Source organism: Lactuca sativa, chromosome 4 (genome assembly GCF_002870075.4).
Source record: "Lactuca sativa cultivar Salinas chromosome 4, Lsat_Salinas_v11, whole genome shotgun sequence".
NCBI classification, from domain to species: domain Eukaryota; kingdom Viridiplantae; phylum Streptophyta; class Magnoliopsida; order Asterales; family Asteraceae; genus Lactuca; species Lactuca sativa.
The window spans coordinates 303,085,264-303,106,152 of record NC_056626.2 but is presented as its reverse complement, the minus strand read 5'-3'; positions in this window follow the sequence as shown (position 1 = coordinate 303,106,152).

Here is a 20,889-nt window from a genome sequence, read left to right as displayed (position 1 = left end):
CAAGTTTAACCTTTGAGTCTCTATATATAGAAGTCAATCTTTCTCAAGAAAAATATATACATCTTCTAATAACACTTCGCATCTTAAATCTCATATCTTGTGTTATTACTCTCATATCTTTCTTACTCTCCAAATTCACCATATCACAACTAGATAGCATCTCTCTTCGGAGCAAGTCATTCTTGACTTAATCACTAAGTTTGATCTCATTTACTAACTTGGTTTGAATGCATTCCTTGTTAAGAATCAACTTATGTGTATACTTGATATAACACCTGTTGTCATTTATATTTCTTTACATTACCGCACCTAACTCTCTAATTATCTAACTCTAACTTATTATTATTGTTGAGCTTTTATGATCCTTTGAGATAAACTATTCCGCAACTATACTTGTTCTAACGTTTGTTCAAGTGTGTCTCAAGTTTTTCTCTCAACAATTGGTATCAGAGCCAAAGTGGTTGCCTTTTGAAGCAAAACTCTGATTATCAAAAAGCCTTCTATACCACTAAAGCTCACTTCTCACAAAAAAAAAACAAACAAAATTTTTCAGAACAAGGAAATATGGCACATGCATTATCTCTTAATGTATCAAACAGTGTTGGTGGTTCGAATAGAGCACCAATACTTATGGCAAATGAATATCGTCATTGGTCTCAAAGAATGGAAAGATATTTAAGGAGACTTGGAAGAGACATATGTAGATCTGTAGAAGAAGGACCTTATGTTCATGTTCTTACTCCAGTATAAACCGATGGAGCCACAGCCAGACTAGGTGGAGGTCAACAAGCGTTGAATCGTCCCACCAAGGACGATCTTGACAAAATGGAAAATGACGCTATTGCCTTTTATGAGATTTCTTGTGGAGTTGCGCCTGACAACTTCGACATAATCATAAATTGCAAATCTGCTATGGAGATCTGGGATGTTCTAAAAAATCTGTATGAAGGAACTGAACAAGCTCAAGACAAAAAGCTTATTACTGCACTTAATTAGTTTAACAACTTTAAAGCTCATGCGGGTGAAATTTTGGAGGATTCCTTTAAAAGGTTTAATCTGATAGTCACAAAGCTATCCAATGCTGGCACGATCCGAAGTAACCATGAAACAAATCTTCAGTTTCTAAACGGTCTAGGAAGACACTAGACAAATGCCAAAATGATTGTCCAAGGGGATAGAAAAATTCACTCTCTCTATCTCTATAAGCTCTACGGTGAACTGCAAGCTCAAGAGTCTACGGTACTCAAAGACTGTACAGAATTTGGTGGTCCAGTCGCTCTCATGGCTCAATCTCCTCACTCTCAATCATACTCCACTACGTATGACATCCCTCCGCAGTCATATGAAGCAAACTCAAAATATGACGACGAAGAAGAATTTCAGAATGCAATTGCTCTCGTCAGCCAACAATTCAATCGGTTACCACCTTCATTCCAAAATGACCAACAATACAACAAACCACCTTTCAACCTTAATCCCAACTCTCAAAACAATCACTCTTGGTTCACAAAAAACCTTACCCACCACCGCAGTCCCAAAATACTCAACCCAAGGAGGCACCGCAGTCCATTCAAACTACGGACTCTAACACCCCTTCAGAAGATAAAAGTGATGTTGTGATATGTCACAAGTGCAACAAAGAAAATCATTTTGCCAAAGACTGCAAGGCAAATGTGGTTAAAGATAGAGCATTCTATCTCAGGATGGCTCAAGAGTTGGAAGAAAGGAAAAAAAGGAAGAGCTTATGTTGCTCAAGTGAAAAGAGACCATCATGTTTGGTCCTCGGGGGATGAAGATGAGGACATCAGCAACATCAAAGGAAAAGGAAAGATTTGTATGATTGCAAATGCTGATAAGGATGCATCTGTAAAGACGGAGAAGAATTACTGCTATATGGCTAAAGATGGGACACTCAGCATCGTCGAACAGGTAAAACTTATGATCCAAACTCTAAATTATAGCATGCATGATTGTCAGCCCTTCATAAACAACCTTAATGACACATGTAATGCCGTCCTTACAGAGTATAACAAAGCATTAGATGAGAAGAACATTGCGTCCCAGGAGATGTTTCACGTAAGAGGACGACTGGACAACAAAAGACTCAAAATGGCAATGTTAGAAAAGGACTTAAGTTTAGAGAAAGATGCAAGAATGTTGAGTAAAACATAGTTAGAAATAGCTTTGAATCAGAGAGATTTAGCTCAGAGTGAGATTGTACGCTTAAATCTTTTAATAGAAAAACCATTTAATGAAAGTGAAGCCATCGAAAATCTTGTTAACAATGGGACTACTGATAATACTTACAATTGGGGTTGGTCCAATGGGTACTCTACTGCAACGGACTCATCACCTCAATTCAATAAGGACCGTCCCTACGTCCCTCCTGACCGTGAGTTTATGTTTCTGGTTAATAACAAAACATTTCCTGAAGATATCAAAGTTCACCAAAACATTTCCTGAAGATATCAAAGTTCACTTTGGTAGACTTCATGATCTGAGTAACAATTGTGTTATCGAAGAAATTCTTCCTGAATTCTCTAAGCCTATAGATAGCACAATTATTCCTAGTTCTCAGACTTCATCTATCGTTAATGAGGAAATTGTCTTGGAAGGTCCCAAAGTTCCAATAGACTTCCCGTCTCTGTCGCCAGACCGCAGTCTCCCTTACTGCAGTCATGAACCGCAGTCTGCCCATCTATCTTTCGTCAATTGTCATATCAATGTCTCCTCTCAGACGTATTCTGTGGTTGTTCAAGGCCCCAAACTGCAGACCTTAGTCAAGAGTACTGTGACCGTTCAACCAATTCATCATTAATTACCTATCGAAAATTTTGAAGTTGGTTAATGTTCCCTGAATCCTGAACTATCTAGTTCGGATGAATCAAGTCCTCGTTTCTCAAAATTACCAACTGTCTCAAGGAAACTGTAACTTAATGTCACTGACTGCGGTTCTCCTAAAACCGAGGCCTGAAAGGCTTTCAAGGAAGAAATTCAATCTCGTGGGAAAAAGCGGGAAAATCTTTCAAAACAAAAGCAATTTGTCAAAATTACTAAGTCTAGAAGTCTAGAAAAACTTGTTTTCTCAAATTATCTGTCCACAAACTCTGCGGTCAAGAAAATGAAGAAAAAGGAATGTACAGTTTCTAAATCCATTCCAAATCCATCTGACACAACACAAAAGAAAGTAAAGTCTTTTCGAAGTAATGTTTTTCAAATCTATTCCTTAGATGATCCAAAATGGAAGGGTATTTTGCCAACTCCAGCACTCTTAAAGTCACATCAAAGTTTTAAGACATCACTTCACAAAAGGTCTACGTGTGCTCTTACACCTGCAAAATCCACTTTTTCAAATCATACTGTCAGACCTCACAACCCTTAGACTGGACACACGCAGATTACCACACAAAGACCACTGACTAAACAAAAGGTCCACAAAAATGACAAAAGTACAGTTTGCAAATGTCAGTGTCAAAAGTTTTCTTCTTATATCAAGTCACGCTCTTTTCAAAAATATCGTATCTTTTTGCAAACTCACAAAACTCCAAAAAATCTCAAACACCCAGGTCTAGGTCTAAAAGTTGACACAAAACTTGTCCCTGCAACCTCGTATCATGCATCAATTAAGAATTATTATGTTTCCCCAGGCTCCAATCTCGTTTGGGTGCCTAAACTAATCGTATAATTCTCAGGGGTTGTGCAAGGAGGACCAAGAAGAAGAATGGTTGATCGATAGTGAGTGCTCCTTGCACATGACCGGAAGGTTAGAATACCTTCAGGATTTCAGGCCATTTTGTAACGGGGGTAACGTCACATTTGGCAACAACGCGGATGGGATCATCTGAGGTTACAGTGTTCTTACTACTGGAACCTTTTCTATTCAAAAGGTAGCCTATGTAGAAGGTCTCAAACACAATCTCATTAGTGTTGGCCAACTATGTAAGGCAGGCCATCAGGTTGAATTTGATAACCAATTCTGCTATATAATGACAAGCAATAGAAGCACTTGCCTGATCAAATCCTAATCCGAAGGTACTATGTATCCTTTGGATGTTTCTCTGATCATCGGCAAAATGCAGCTCTGCTTCCTATGAAAAGCTATATCCGAAGTTAGCTGGCTCTGGAATCGCAAGCTTGTTCATCTCAACTTCCGGTATATCAACAACCTGGTCACAGGGGAACTTGTCCGAGGTCTCCCTATTCTTAAGTATCACAATGACACTCTCTGCCCGATTTGCGAATGTGGCAAACAGTCCAAAGCAAGTCTGTGACAACCGTCAATTTTCGGTCAAGTCAAAGTCAACTAAAGTCAACAAGTCAAACCGGTCAACTCAATTTGCCATGAGTATTAGAGTTTACGTTATGTAATTTCTAAACAACTCTCTATTCTATTGAGAAATCATAAATTGAAAAGTGCGTACATCTAGATCTCCTTAACCTAAAACTGTGGTACGTGGCGAGCCAAACCGAAAAAACAATGTTGCATACTCATCGGGAGTATGCAAGATCCTTAAACAAGGCTTAACGGGGCTTACGGACCCTGCATTGCGAAGCCGAACACTCAAAAAGGTCACCAATGAAACCTCTCTCAATCGTTTTCACTTTATCTCTCTCTATGAGAAATCTCTCCCAAATCTCTCTTTGTATGAGAAATCTCTCCAAGAATGTCAAATCTCTCCCAAATCTCTCTAAGTATGTGAAATCTCTCCCAAATCTCTCTTTGTATGAGAAATCTCTCCAAGAATGTCAAATCTCTCCCAAATCTCTCTAAGTATGTGAAATCTCTCCCAAATCTCTCTTTGTATGAGAAATCTCTCCAAGAATGTCAAATCTCTCCCAAATCTCTCTAAGTATGTGAAATCTCTCCCAAATCTCTCTTTGTATGAGAAATCTCTCCAAGAATGTCAAATCTCTCCCAAATCTCTCTAAGTATGTGAAATCTCTCCCAAATCTCTCTTTGTATGAGAAATCTCTCCAAGAATGTCAAATCTCTCCCAAATCTCTCTAAGTATGTGAAATCTCTCCCAAATCTCTCTTTGTATGAGAAATCTCTCCAAGAATGTCAAATCTCTCCCAAATCTCTCTCTGAATGAGAAATCTCTCCAAGAATGTCAAATCTCTCCAAAAACTCTCTAAGAATGTGAAAATCTCTCCCAAATATCTCTTTGTATGTGAAATCTCCCCAAGTATGTCAAATATCTCCCAAATCTCTCTGAGTATGTGGAATCTCTCTCAAATCTCTCTCGAAATCTCTCCCAACTTTCTATAATCACTCGGGGCATCCCGACCCTCGAATTTGGCGAAAACAGCCCAAAAACGGAAGTTTAAGCGAAAAACGGACTTAAGGAACCGAAACCCCTCTTAGGAACCGAAACCCCTCTTAGGAACCGAAAGTCCTCTTAGGAACCGAACCTTCTGATGAAGAGGAACCGAACCGAAGGTACTGTTCACTACAGTTCATTCGGTTTTGACTTCTCGCCTAACCGAACCTCGCTTAAAAGGAAGAACCGAACCCGAAGGTACTGTTCACTACGACCGAACCCTCACCTTCGCTTCTGACCCTTCGGACCGAGCCTTCGGACTGGACCCCTCGCCCCTTCGGTTCCCTCTGTTCGCTTCCGGCTACAATCCTCAGCATGGACCGAACCTCGGCCTAGGGACCGAACCTCGGCCTAGGACCGAGAGGCCTCGCTGGGAAGCCTTTCTCTCCCGGTTTTCGATTAAATTCGCGTTTTAAGCCCGTTTTCAATTGTTTTAGCACGGGATTTTCACCCAAAATCATATTTTAACATAATAAACCCTAAATATTCTCAATTTAATCATATTTTCATAAAAATCTTTATTTAAATAATAAGAGCAAGTGGGTAAAGTACAAAGAGGTGGAGTGTTGACTTTGCTTTACTTTATGACACAAGCAACCACTCCCACACCCACTCTATGACCAGCCACACCTCCCCACCTTATCTAGGTCACATCAATGTCCTTTCCACTCAATCATCACTCCTTCCCACGTTTTTGAGAGCTGGATATTCACCCTCTCTCCTCATTTCTCTCATTTCCTCTCTTTTCACCAAAAAGAGCAAACTCTTTTCTCTCTCATTTTCCCTCTCTAGAACTTGAGATTTGAGGGCTGATCTTTGGATTTTCCTCCACATTTGGTAAGAATAATCCATTCTCTTTATGATTATCTCAATTATTTTCACTCGAATCATGGATATCTTACACAAACTCTCTCATAATTGTGTTAGATCTTCGAATCTTCAAGTGATTCTTCAAGTGTTCTTGGGTTGAACACTTCTCTTCTTCAACACTTACCTACTGAAATCACTTAAGGTGAGTTCATACCCCTACATTTTCATGTTTTCTCAAGTTTTTAGGGGGGGAATACAAGTTAAAACACCAAGAACATAACTACACTTTTCTAACAGCCTTCATCAGAAAAGTTCAACTCCATTCACGGACTGTTTTGGACATCTTAAACATTTTAGTTTTCAAAACTGTTTTAGGTGCATGTAGTTCCACTTCTTAGCTTTAAAATGACTACTTGCACATCTCCATACAATTTTTCTAAAATTTATGGTGATTTTTACAAAACTGCCTATCATTTCAAATATCAATCCGGACCAGTCTGTGATTATGGACTTTTTCACACAAGTAAGAGGTCATTAAAAATTATAATAAAAATTATGAACAAACTAGACTCATTTTCCAAACTCTCAGAAGTTGCAGAACTTGATTTGGACATTTTATGCTTTTTCTACAATTTTTCCAATAACAGTTACAGAAAATGTTATTAACAGAAAAACACTATAAATTTCATTTCACCTTGTAACATGTTGAGCAAGGTATACATCATTATGTGATTATGTGTGGTTGCAATATATGACAATTTTGTATTCTTATATAGACATACATCAGAAAACAAATGGATTTTTACCTCCACAAGTATGGAAAATATATAAATGATATTACAAGGCTATACCCATTAAAATATAAACATTGGTAAATTAAGACAAGAAGGGCTTATGCTCACTACCCACACAAATATTTAACAAACTATAATAGGTATAGTTTAGAGTTATGTTACATAACAAACACATTATTAAAGCTTTACACATACAAAAGGGTTATTACCACTATGGATAATTATGATAAACTATAATAAGTATAGTTAAGCCATTATACCCCCACAAACGAACACGTTAGTTATATTCGGTATAGTTATGGCATATATATATTACAAACAAAGTGATAAACTATAATAGGTATAGTTTATGTTTCATCTACACTATGAACTTAATTACAAGAAAGGAATTCACCATCACCACCATTTTTGATAAGCTATAATATGCATAGTTCATGTTCACTAATCACTATTACTATTCGATGAACTATGATATGTATAGGTTATATTCACCATCACCACCACTTTTGATAAGCTATAATATGCATAGTTCATGTTCACTAATCACTATTACTATCCGATGAACTATGATATGTATAGGTTATATTCACCATCACCACCACTTTTGATAAGCTATAATATGCATAGTTCATGTTCACTAATCACTATTACTATCCGATGAACTATGATATGTATAGGTTATATTCACCATCACCACCACTTCTGGTAAACTATAGTATGCATAGTTTATGTTCACAGACACTATTACTATTTCGTACACTACACTAGGATTGGTTCCGGTTATTGGGTTTAAGTCCACATTCACTTTCGCATTGTCAGTTTTCAGCTATAATTTCTAAGTGTATATGATAGAGTTATATAGAATCTAGTCGTGATTGGCTTAGAATTGGTGGGCCCGCCTCATCTCCTGTTCCTTGTTTGGTTGTGGACCTAGGGCAGACCCATTATATTCAACGTTTTATCTAACCTAAATCTTATATAACTTATATACGCTGGACGATTATAGGGGAAATTTGCGGGTCAATCTAGAGTTCATTAGTACGTCATATAGGAATATTCTGTTTACACTTAACTAAGAAAATATTGGATTTTCTGGAAATCAACTCTATCGATTTTAAAAGGAAAACGGTTTCTACTCCAAACAAAACTCTTATGAACTCACCAACTTAATTGTTGACACTCTTTCAAAACTACTTGTATTCTCAGGAAATCAGTGAAACAGGAAAACTTCAGCGCTTTGAGGATGAGACGTTAAACCGTCAACAATTTATTTTTGTCATCATAATGTAATTGATTTTGAAACATGTAAACATATACTTTGGTGTAACTTTTTCAATTATATTTATGATGGTTGTATTTACTTTGAGCACTATTATACACGTTGTTGTGATACTGTACATGAAGTCCTCCACCCCTGGACGTTTCCGCCATCCTTGGTTTGGGGGTGTGACAAAGTCATCCTATGGTGATCGATTCCTCAATCTCATAACCACTAGAACTTCTTCATATTGATCTCTACGGTCCATCCACCGTAGCCAGTCTTCACTATAAGAAATTCATCCTGGTTATAGTAGATGACTTCACTTGTTTCACATCGGTTTTCTTTCTTAGACTCAAGTCAGAAACACCGCAAGTACTCATCAATTTTATCAAGGAGATAGAACTTCAAATCAAACTACTAGGGTGTCACATCCGCAGTGACAACGAAACTGAGTTCACTAATCATCATCTGAATAGTTTCTTGGTTTCCAAGGGTATAAGTCACAATTTCTCAGCTCCATACACCCCACATCAGAATGAAGTAGTAGAGAGTAGGAACCGCACTCTGGTAGAAGCAGCCAGATCTATGCTCAATTTTGCCAACCTTATTCTCTACTTCTAGGCCGAAATAGTGGCCATAGCCTGCTTTGTGCAGAACCGAACCATCGTATGCAAACGCCTCAGCAAAACACCATATGAGGGCCTCAACAACAGAAAGCCTAATGTTTGATTTTTCCATATATTTGGGTGCATATGTTTTGTGATTAACAACAAGGATCATCTCAACAAGTTTGCACCAAAATTTGATGAAGGCATCTTTCTTGGCTACTCAACAAACAAAGTAGCCTATAGGGTTCTCATAAGACGTACGAGACTATTAATCGAAAGCTTTGATGTGAAATTTGATGATTATTATGTCTGCAACACTGCTCCCTCCACCGAAACCAAAGCAATCTTGGAATGTGATGTTCCTGACTCTTCGGGTCCATTCAACATAGTTGATGTTAACTATGACGATCTCTTTGATCCCATCGAAACTGCTAAGCTATTTGAAGTTCTCGTGTCTCCTGAAGCTCAAATGCAGCATGCTGAAGTATCTGGTCCTACGCCATCTGATGAGGTATCACTTAATACTTCCACCTCACCGATTGATGGGGAAAACTCAATTCCATATCGTTTTACAACCATCGAGGTTCTAGTATTAGAAGAAGCAACTCCAACTCCTCTCCGCAGAGGATTTCAACCATCAAATTTCTCTTCGGACTCGGATGAGGAAAACATAGAGTATATCGACACCAGAACTAACCCAAGAGTTCTCACAATTCCAACAATTTAGGGGGAACTTTCTCACGCTCAAGAGGATCCTCCATCTGCAATCCAGGGGGAACCTCTCCCAATCGCTCAAATAAATGCTAATCTCGTTCCAACCGTCCAAGATGACTCAGCAGGATGTTCTCAAATCCATGGGGAACTACTCTCTCCAACCACAGAATCTTCCGATATTCCCTCCACCGCAGCTACTAATCATCTGCAACCCCATCTTCACGTATGGACGAAGAACCACCCACCAGGTCAAATCATTGGCAACCCATCCGCAGGTATCTAGACTCGATCTTCCAAGGATTTATCTTATCACTGTCACTATGCAGCATTTATGTCCTCGGTTGAGCCCCGAACGATCAAAAAAGCATTACTAGAATCAGATTGGATATTCGCAATGCAAGAAGAACTAGAAGAATTCAAAAGAAACAAAGTGTGGCAACTCGTTCCAAAATCGCAAGGTCACAGTATTATTGGTACCAGATGGGTGTACAAAAATAAGTTGGATGGATCCAGTACGGTCGTTAGATACAAAGTAAGGCTAGTTGCCAAGGGATATAGTCAACTTGAAGGTATTGACTATGATGAAACGTATGATCGGGTGGCACGAATAGAAGCCATCCGAATCTTCTTAGCATACACAGCTCACAAGAACATCAAAGTATATCAAATGGATGTGAAAAGTGCTTTTCTCAACGGTGAATTAAAAGAGGAGGTTTACCTTCAGCAACCTCCGAGCTTCGAAAGTCTTGAATTCCCAGACTACTGCTACAAGCTTGAAAAAGCTGTCTATGGTCTAAAGCAAGCTCCAAGAGCATGGTACGAGACACTTTATGAATTTCTTGTCTCGTCCGGATACAAAAGAGGAGTGATTGATCCCACTTTATTTAGAAAGGTTAATGGTAATCACCTTATGCTTGTACAAATATATGTGGATGATATCATCTTCGGATCAACTGATCAGGGATTGGTGGATGAATTTGCTAAGCTCATGACCAAAAAGTTCAAAATAAGCATGAATAGAGAGGTTAACCTCTTTCTAGGGATTCAAATAAAGAAAATTCCTCAAGGGATATTCATCCATCAGGAGAAATACACCACATAACTACTGAAGAAATAATCATTGGACAATTGCTCTTCGGCCAAGGTCCCCATGGCCTTCGAATATAAGATATCTGCTAATCCTTCCGGTGAATCAGTGGATCACAAGACTTATAGAGGAATAATTGGTTCATTGATGTACTTCACCGCAAGCCGACCAGTCATTATCTTTGCAGCAGGTGTATGCGCAAGGTACTAGGCTGATCCAAAAATGTCACACATGACCGCAGCAAAGCAGATTCTATGATACTTAAGGGGTAGTAAGACCCTTGGTCTATGGTATCCCGCAGGAAATGACTTCAACCTACAAGAATTCGCTAATGCGGATCATGCTGGATGCATAATAGATCAAAAAAGCCCTTCAGGTGGATGTCAATTTCTAGGTGGAAGACTCATCAGCTGGTCATCAAGAAAACAAAGTTGTGTATCATTGTCTACCGCAGAAGCTGAATATGTGGCCGCAGCCAGCTATTGTTAACAAGTCTTATGGATGAAAACACAACTTATGGACTACGGATACAGAATGTTGCGGATACCAATTTATTGTGACTCGGAAAGTGCTATAGCGATTCCTCATAATCCCATTCATCACTCCAAGACAAAGCATATTGAACTACGGTATCACTTCATCAAAGACCACATCCTGAAAGGTAACATTGAACTAATTTTTGTTCACACTCATGAAGAGATTGCTGATGTATTCACAAAGGCACTTGACTCTAAAAAACTCAATAGTTTCTTACAAATGTTAGGAATGATGAATCCGGACCCACAATTCTTTTTGAATTGATAGGTACCGCAGACCACTCTTTGTCTCTGATTGCGGTCCTAATGAAATTTGTTTATGATAGATAATTTTGGTGTATCCTAGATACCACAGTATATTCTATGTACCACAGTATCCTTCTTACACCGCAACTATATATCATATCTATCTTTCAATGGTACTTATTGATTGTTCTTACTAATTTTTGTTCAAGTGTTTTCCTCAGCTCTTCTACTGCAGTCATCGAACCATCCATCCGCAATGATAAAAGATTCATCTGCAATGTAGTTTCAATTTCTCATGTACTTCATAAATTCTTGAAACATTGTGTGCTATTTAATGATCCTTCATTAAATAAGAAAACCATTCTATAAAAAACATTCTTGGTGCAACACATAATCGTTTCAGTTCTGCTTTTCAAATAAACTTTGTATCAGACCTATTTTAGGTATGATGACAAAAGGAATAGTTTTCCATAAATATTTCTGTTGAAGAAATCCTTTTTCCTCTAAACTGTCGCTTCCTATTACCCCAAAACGTCAAATCGGTTACATATTCCTCCTTTGTACAATGAGTTAACCCCCTCACCACACGTTCCTCAGACGTGATGGTTTAGGGACTAACATTTCATTAAATGCAACATTTTTAAAAATAAAAAATAAAAAATAAAAAGATAAAACAAAATAAATCTTTTAACGATTTATGGCTGAGATTGCCTTCATATAAACCAAAAAAACCAAACGTTACTATTTTACCTGAATCTCTTACGGTAAAATCAATTAAGTTTTTAATCCGCCACGATAAAACCCTCTTTTTCTTCCTAAGAAAGGTTTACACTTTCTGAAAATGTTGGAATAGTGTCTAAGGCTGCAACTATATTAGGCAAGTATTTGACCCGATTGTGCATGGTCCTTTTAGGTTGCCTTCACCATAGCAACTTGATAGGATGATTTATTATGAGAGAATAAATATTATTAATATATTATGAGAATAATATAAGGAATAATAATATTGGTATTTGATTAATATAAGTCATAAATTAATTAGTATTAATTTGGTGACTTAAAGAGATTAATTAAATAAGAGGGTATAGACTGTCAATTGTTTGATAGTTACACTTTAGACTGTAAATCCTTATTGGATGAAGGGTGGACGAATTCTAGGGCTAGGGATAGCCTCAAATCGTCCAATGCTTATCTAAGGAAAGGATTTGGATTGCTTTAAGGAAAGATTATCCAACTAGGGTTTAAGGTGAAACCCTTAAGGAGTCTACAAGTATAAATAGACCCCATCGCCAAGGGAAATCGGCATCTCATCTAAAGTAAAGAACCCCTGGACGATTTCCTTCTAACCTCTCTCTCAAATCATCCTCCTTGCTAGTTGGTGTTTGTAAGCCATTAGAGGAGTGACAATTGTGACTCTAGAGCTCCAAGACAACAAGATCAAACAAGAGATTCAAAGGTAAACTTCTAGATCTGATTTTTTATTGTTCTTATACTTAATTAGTTGTTAGAAGTCTTGGATTCAAAGCATGTTTAATTAGAAAGCCTAGATCCAAGCATTAGGGTTTTGCATGCGCACATAGGAAAGTTCTTATGGCTAAAACCCATCAGTGGTATCAGAGCCTAGATTGGTTTCTATTAAATTGTTGCTTGTTTGTTTGAATCTTGTTTGCAAAATTCGAATTTGGTGTCTCTGTGTCATGAACTCGACAAGTCCCATGGTGGACTCGACGAGTTGGCCTGACTCGACGAGTCCAGTTGGGAACTCGACGAGTTCAAGCGTCAGGAAGGGCCAGATTCGGGATTTTTTCATATTTATCTTATGGAAACTTGCCTTTATCATATTAGATCAACCTTAATCCGATTTTCTGATATATATGACTATAATCTTGATCTAATTAAAGATATTTATCAACTAATAAAATATTTAATTTCCTTATGTGATAATTAATTAATTATTTTGATTAAATTGGTAATTATCTTGCAAGAAATCATTAAATAAATCAAATATGAATAATTATGGAATTAATTGTTAATTGAGATTATTTGTTATTTGATCCTCTATGTTTTAAATGTTTAAAACTTGTCCTCAAGTTTTGAAATTTATGTTTGTGATTAAAAGTTTTAATTTAGACAATTTAAATTTCAAACCCTAGATTTTTAAAAGTTCAAAATACAACCCTATACTAATATAATATTACAAGATTAATATATATATATATATATATATATATATACATATATATATATATATATATATATATATATATATATATATATATATGTATGTATAACTAAAATGCTAGTCTTACCGTTAGTAGGCCTCATTTACGAAGCCGATCTATAAGGTGGGTATAAGGTTGAGGCCTATAAAATGACGTTTAATGGGTGTACACTCACACCCACCGCTTGCTTGATCGGTGGAGGGTCGTTAGCCGAACGGGTAGGATAGGGCAACTTCATCCTCTCATTAAAAAGTATAATATGAAATACAAAGTAACTACATGTTTTTAAAATTTCCCAATCTTAGTTACTTTAGGAAAAGTGAATTGATGCAATCCCATGAAATTACACTTTGCACCCTTGCTAAGAAGTTAGTGGAGTGTGTGTGGTTTACCCGCACACTAATTGGTTCTAAGCAAAGGTGGCAAAGGGTGATTCATTTTTTTATCATAGTTCGATGGAGCGTGTGTGGTTTACCGGCACATCGAATAGGTGATCGTTACAATGAAGGCACCATGTGAATTTGCATGGTAATTCACACCCGCTTTGTGATCCTCGGTATCCCAGTCACAAACAAGAGGGGCATATCGAGATTTAAACATGCCATTGAATAGTTTCAATGAATCTCATCCGAACCTAGGAATTCTCAATACATTTAGGACTTAAAGTTATGTTTTATGGTGGAGAATTAGTGAATTGTCATTCACTTACCTTCAGATTATTTGCATGTTAGATTATGGCATCCCTTTTCTAATATGTAAATATTGTTGTTGGATCCTAGCCCTAATTTTTCTTATTGGGTGATAATTAGGGATTCATATTCTAATCTATCTTTGTCCTTTCTATTTGTAGATGTCGAACGCAAACAACGTTGCTGCTAGTTCTTTCACATTGATGAGCAACGAACTTTAGCGAATGGATAAGATACATTCGCACCATTGCTCTCTATGAGGATAAGGAGTATGTCCTCGATGAGAAGCTCGAGAAAATTAACCCTGAAATCGCTACTCCGGCTGAAATGACCGCTTTTGAAACTCACGAGTGAGATGCAACGAAGGTACATTGCATCATGATAGCCACCATGAACTCCGAATTCCAAAAGTCCTATGAGGACATGTACCCGTACGAGATGCATCAAGACTTATTGGAGAGATACCACCAAAACGCGAGACAAGAGCGTTATGAGATTTTCACTAACATGATTTCCACTAAGATGGGTAATGGAGAGTCTCTTACCGTGCACCTGCAAAAGATGCAAAGGTATGTCGACCGTCTTCGCAAGTTGAATGTTGACTTTGGGGAAGACTTGGCGATCGACATGGTGCTTCACTCTTTGCCTCCAAGCTATAATAAATTTAGGATGACCTACCACATGACCAAAGAAGAGGTCACCCTAAGCAAACTCCAAGGTCTCTTGAGGGTCGCTGAGAGCAACTTCAAGGACAAGTCTGTTGCAACAACTCCCAATCCGCCCGCTGCTCCTGTCTTGGCTATTGGACAAGGAAAGGGAAAGAAGAGGAAGGCTTCATCTAAGAACTATCACAAGGTTAAAGCCCGAGATGGTGCCTCTTCTAGTGGGACCAAAGTTGATCCTGCTAAACCCTGCCCTAACCCAAAGGAGGCAGAGTGCCAACACTGCCACGAGATAGGACATTGGAAGAGAAGCTGCCCAGAGTAGCTGCAAGCCATCAAGGAAGGAAAGATCAAGCCGTCTTTCGCAGGTATATACACAATCAAATCTAACGATTCATCTCATGCTATTTCTTGGGTTCTTGATACCGGTTGTGGTTACCACATTTGTTCTAATGTGCAGGGACTGAGAAGAAATAGGGATGTGGAGGCTGGAAGAATAAATCTAATAATGGGGAACATAAGATCGCCGCCTGTGACCAAGATTGGAGTGTATTCTTTAGTGCTTAGGAATGGTTTAAGTTTAGATTTGAACAATTGTTGCTATTCGCCACTACTAGAAAAAGACCTTTAATGACGCGCTTTTTATGACACGCGATAATTAACGATACGCAAAAGGACGTGCCCTTAAAATAGTGTCATCTCTCCAAAAAATTTACGGATTTACGTCACGCTTTATTGCGTGCCCTTAATTTAGTGTCTCAAGAAAAAAAATTAAAAACACGGAGGGCGCTTTATCTTAAACGCGCGTCGTCTGTACCTGTCGCTTTATAATTTTAATGAAACGCGCTTTTAGTAGACAAGGGGGGAAATGAAATCCCCAAAATTTTGAAAACCCGCCTTTTTTTTTTTCTATCTTCTATCTATCTTTCATCTTCAACCTAACAAGGACGAGTATTGCACTCTTGATTTCCCTAACTCTTTCTCATTTTCTGATTCAAACTTGAAAGAATCGAAAAAAAATCTATCAATTTTGAAGCCTAAAGAATCACAACAACCGACTTCATTACATCTTCATTACAACAAGCCTAAAAAAATCTTGCTACTAAGAAAAATCCCAAACAACCGGTGGTATTTTCCCTAAAATTCAAGGATTCTCTCATGCGATTTTAGCGATTTTTGTTTCCCCCCTATTTTTTTTTGGCATCGATCACTTCTTAGGCGGTCTTGGCCTTCATAATTATTGCATCTGGTTTCCCTTTTTCTCCTCCACCTATGTTTCCATATTTTATCTTCAAGTTCTTCTCATCAATGATTCAGCTGATTCATATGATTCCAGGTCAAGGAGGAGGAAGAAGAGCTATCATTCAAGTTCTAGGAGTAGAAGCAGGAAATCAATATCAGTATGTGAGATCGAGTAAGATGAATCCACTAATAAAAAGAATACCCACCAAAAAACCTCATAAACCCGCATTATCAGCTACATAAGCCAGAAATCCTTCGTCTAGGGTTTTATTTATCAACGCTCCCGCCAAAGGTACTCTCGTGTCTTATTAACCTGAGTACATGTATACGTTTCTTGACAAATTTCTAGGATTTTCTTGGATTCTCAAACCTCCACCGCTTCACTTCCCACCGACGACCTCCGCTCACCTCTCCCCCCCCCCTCCGAAATTCAGCTGCTTCTAATTTGGGGGTTATTACCCCAGTTCCTTTCCATTGCTCTCTGATTAAACAATTTATTGCCGATTGCGAAGCCTCCACAAACCCTACCTCAACTCCATCACCATCTATAGTTGACTTGGCCTTGATGTCTCCCCTTCATCATCATTGGAAGCTAGTCCTGTAGACAGTGATGATTTTTGTCACTTGCCTAATGGCAGCCCTCATGAGGCATCACCCACTAGTATTCTTGAGGTTGGTAAAGCTCCTAATATTTTCTTGAATCTTGATCGTCTTTTTATGTGGGTAAGATTTTAATTTTGAATTTTTGATTCTGAAATAGATGATGACATCATTTCCGGTTCTTGGAGGTCTACTTTTATCCCCTCTTCCTTATGAACTCTTGTATTTGACTGAAAAAGAAAAATGGTAGGATAGTAGTTGTGGTTCTGTGCATAAAAAAAGTGAAGACAGTTAATAGGCCTGATATTAAAGTTGACCGAAACGAGAAGAAGCCAAAGACCGAGGGTAATTTGGTCCCACCTGAACTGAAAAACATCAACATTGTTTGTGATGGCATTGGTGGTGAAACAAAAAGGAAGCTGACATGGATAATTTGTCTTGTGAAGAACCTCTCTCTAATGGTATGAGGGTGGATTTCAGAAAAGGTGCTGCCTTTAAGGGTGGATCATCTGGTGTTATACCAAAAGAGGAATCATTATATCTAGTTTTGTTTTAACTTGATTTTTTGTTTTAACTTGTTCAAGTATGGGGAAGGCAGAGGTAAGATGATTAGTTGTTCTATCCATTTTCATTCTAGGGCTTTTTGGTTGTTGGCTATTTAGTACAGGTATGGTCAAGAAAAGAGTTACTCAGTTTTCTTAACTTATCCCATATTTATCCTCTTCTTTTTCATCCATCTTTATCCTGTTTCTTATACCCCTTTAAGTTAAGTTCCTGCCCATCATAAATCCAAAACTATCATGTAGGGTTCATCTGCTGCCAGTTCTTCTACAAGTGTATCATCAAAATAAAATCACATCCTTAGTCTCTTATTTCATAAAACTCTATAGATATGTATGTATATGAACATGTTCAGTGAATCATGTACGTGTTTTTATTCAACCAGCAGAGGCATTGATTCTGTTGCCCTCTGTGGAATTGCAATATCAATCTCTTTTGGGATTACCCCATCCATGTGTGGTAATCTTACTCATATCACATACATATACAAGCATGAATCCCATTGTTCTTCATACTCATATATTTTACATTTTTTCCTGAAGCAGTACATACGTTCAACTACAGTGAGCTACAAATCCGAATTAAACCGAATCCAGAAAAATGGATGTTTACAATATTGCAAGAAGTTTCACAATTTGAAACTTTCTTGATACAAATAAATAGATTTTGAATTATTAGTTAATGTTCAATTTTCAAGCTTCGACATTTTGTTTTTTAGTCGCTACCTCAGCCTTGGTCAGTCCAGGCAGGCATCTGACGTTGCTGCCTGTTGGAATAGTTGACTTCTTCGGCTTACCCTTTTGATCTTATTTTGTGTTAATTCTATATTTTTGGATCTGCTATCTTTGGTCTTATGGAATCTTGATTTACATTTTTTTCTTTAGTTTTTACTTACAATTTTGTGGGTTTTATATGTTGATAGGAAAAGGTGGTGGTGGTGGGACAAATACAGTGGCAATGGAAATAGGTGGTGGCGATGGGGGACACAACACCCAGAATATGGTGGCGATTTTTATATGCACTTATGAAGGTTGATTGGTCTGTTTCTCTAATACATATTTTTTCTTCAAGTATTATTTAATTTACCATCACTATTTGTTTAGCTTGTAGGTAAAGTCCACTAATTTAATAGTTTCCCACCAAATATTCGATGACAATTTTTTGATTTATTTAAGTTTCAATGCTCCTATATAGGTAACTACTTTGTCTGATCTCCATTTTTTTGTCAAGTTTTGCCCTTCCTTCTTTTGATGAAGGGTTCAACTCCTGTTTGAGACTTTAAGTGGAAGTTGGAGTAGTTTAGGACTATATTAGATTTACCATTTAACAAAAAAAGTTGCTTAATAACCTTCTATCATTGTTATAAGTTTATGATCTTTTCGTTGACTCACCTTTTGACATCTTTACAAAGCTCAAGATGTAGTCTAAATAAGAAGCTTAGAATTTTGAATGATGGAATGAATATTATGAAGGTTAGTAAGTTAGTTGCTTTTTTCTCTTTATTGACATAGAAAACAAGATGAAGTTTTAACATATTTTCTTCTCTTTATCGCTCCTAAAAGTGAAACCTGTAGTGCCCTTATTGACACTTGATGTCATTGTAGTTTGTTTAATCCTATAAATGTAAATAAAAATTTACAAAAAAAAGATTAGAATGGAATCCATTTCCAAATCCTATGGAATTATATTATTCCTAACATAATATATTTATGATTCATCCATGTGATTTTAATAGTTTTATGTCAAAAGAAAAAAGAGAAAGAGAAAAATATAGTAAAAGAAAATGTTAAATGTTAACACTCACTTTTGATTTTATATTTTTTCTCATAGAATGTGCAATGGGAGTAGCAGGTTGAGGTGCCTTAAAAGAATTAAAGTCTTGGTGGGCTTGGAGTTCCTGCTGTTGGCATGGCGTTCCCTGGCTATGTTACTCAGCCCAATGGAATGGGGAATTTAGAAATGACATGGTACTTTAAATATATATAAATAAATAAATATTTATGATAATAATAGTTAGGTGAGTAAATGGATAAAATTGTGAAATTTTGTTGTAGGCTACCTGTTTTTGCTGGTGCTGTTGGGGCTTTAGGTGCTGCAGGAGCTTTAGGGGCAACATATTGTTCACCTTATATCACAATGGATGGTGCTTATCATGCTAGGCCATCTGGCCAGACCTCTACCTTGCCTCCTACAAGTTATGTTGCTTGTTATTATGATTTACGATTCTGAGGGTAAAAATATAGTTAATTATATAAAAAATGTTGACATGTTACATTTGTCTATTGGAATAATTATTTGTATGATATTAACTTTTGTGCAATGTATTGTATTTTTTGTATACGGTATTTTATTTTCTATTATGAGACATGAAATGCAAATTTAATTTGAAAACTAGTAAAACTATAAATACTTTTTTTTAAAAAAAAAATTAAAATTACGATACGCAAAAATGTGTGTCGTCTTCATTTATGACATGGCCTTTCTTGACAGGGGCTTTCTTGATACGCATTGCGTGTCATTAACACGCGCGTTGTAAGGTTACGACACGCGAATGCGTGTCGTCTTCCTTTATGACAGGGCCTTCCTTGATACACATTGCGTGTTGTAAATGAGCGTCATAATTGCGTGTCATAAATGCGCGTCGTAAATGCGCGTCGTCTATAGACGACACGCAAAAGCGCGTCGTCTCTCGTTATGACAGGGCCTTCCTTGACGCGCATTTGCACGTCGTCTGAGCGTTTTACGACGCGCAATGAGCGTCGTAAAAGGCCTTTTTTCTAGTAGTGCGCCAGAAATGGCTAGAAACATCATTTCAATTCATGGTTTGTTTAGACAAGGTTTTAGATTTTCTTTTAATAATGAGAATGGTTCTATTTTAGCTTATCTAAATGGTGTCTTTTATTTTGAAGCTATACCATGTAATGGAATTTATGAAACTGTTATGATTGTTGATAACTTAGGAAATGATGTTTTGAACATAGATTCTTCCAATAGTATGGATAGAGCATCCTTGTGGCATTATCGTCTTGGACATGTCAACAAGAAATGCATAGCCCAACTCCAAAAGGATGGAGTGTTGGAGTCATTAGACCTTAGGGAAGATGACACGTGTGAGTCTTGTTTACTTGGAAAGATGACAAAGTCACCCTTCACGAGTACGTGTGAAAGGGGTGAGGGTCTATTGGATCTAATACATACCGATGTAGGTGGACCGTTTAGATCAACCACGAAGGATGGGAACTACTTCTACGTGACTTTTACCGATGACTATAGTAGATATGGGTATATCTATTTGATCAAGCAAAAGTCAGAAACTTTTGAAAAGTTCAAAGAGTTCAAGAATGAAGTGGAGAATCAATTAGGCAGGAAAATCAAGATGCTTCGATCCGATCGAGGAGGAGAGTACCTAAGTCCTGAATTCCACGATTATATCAAGGAGTGTGGAATAGTTTCACAATTGACGCCACCTAGGACACCACAATTGAATGGTGTGGCAGAAAGGCGTAATCGAACCTTATTGGATATGGTTCTCTCTA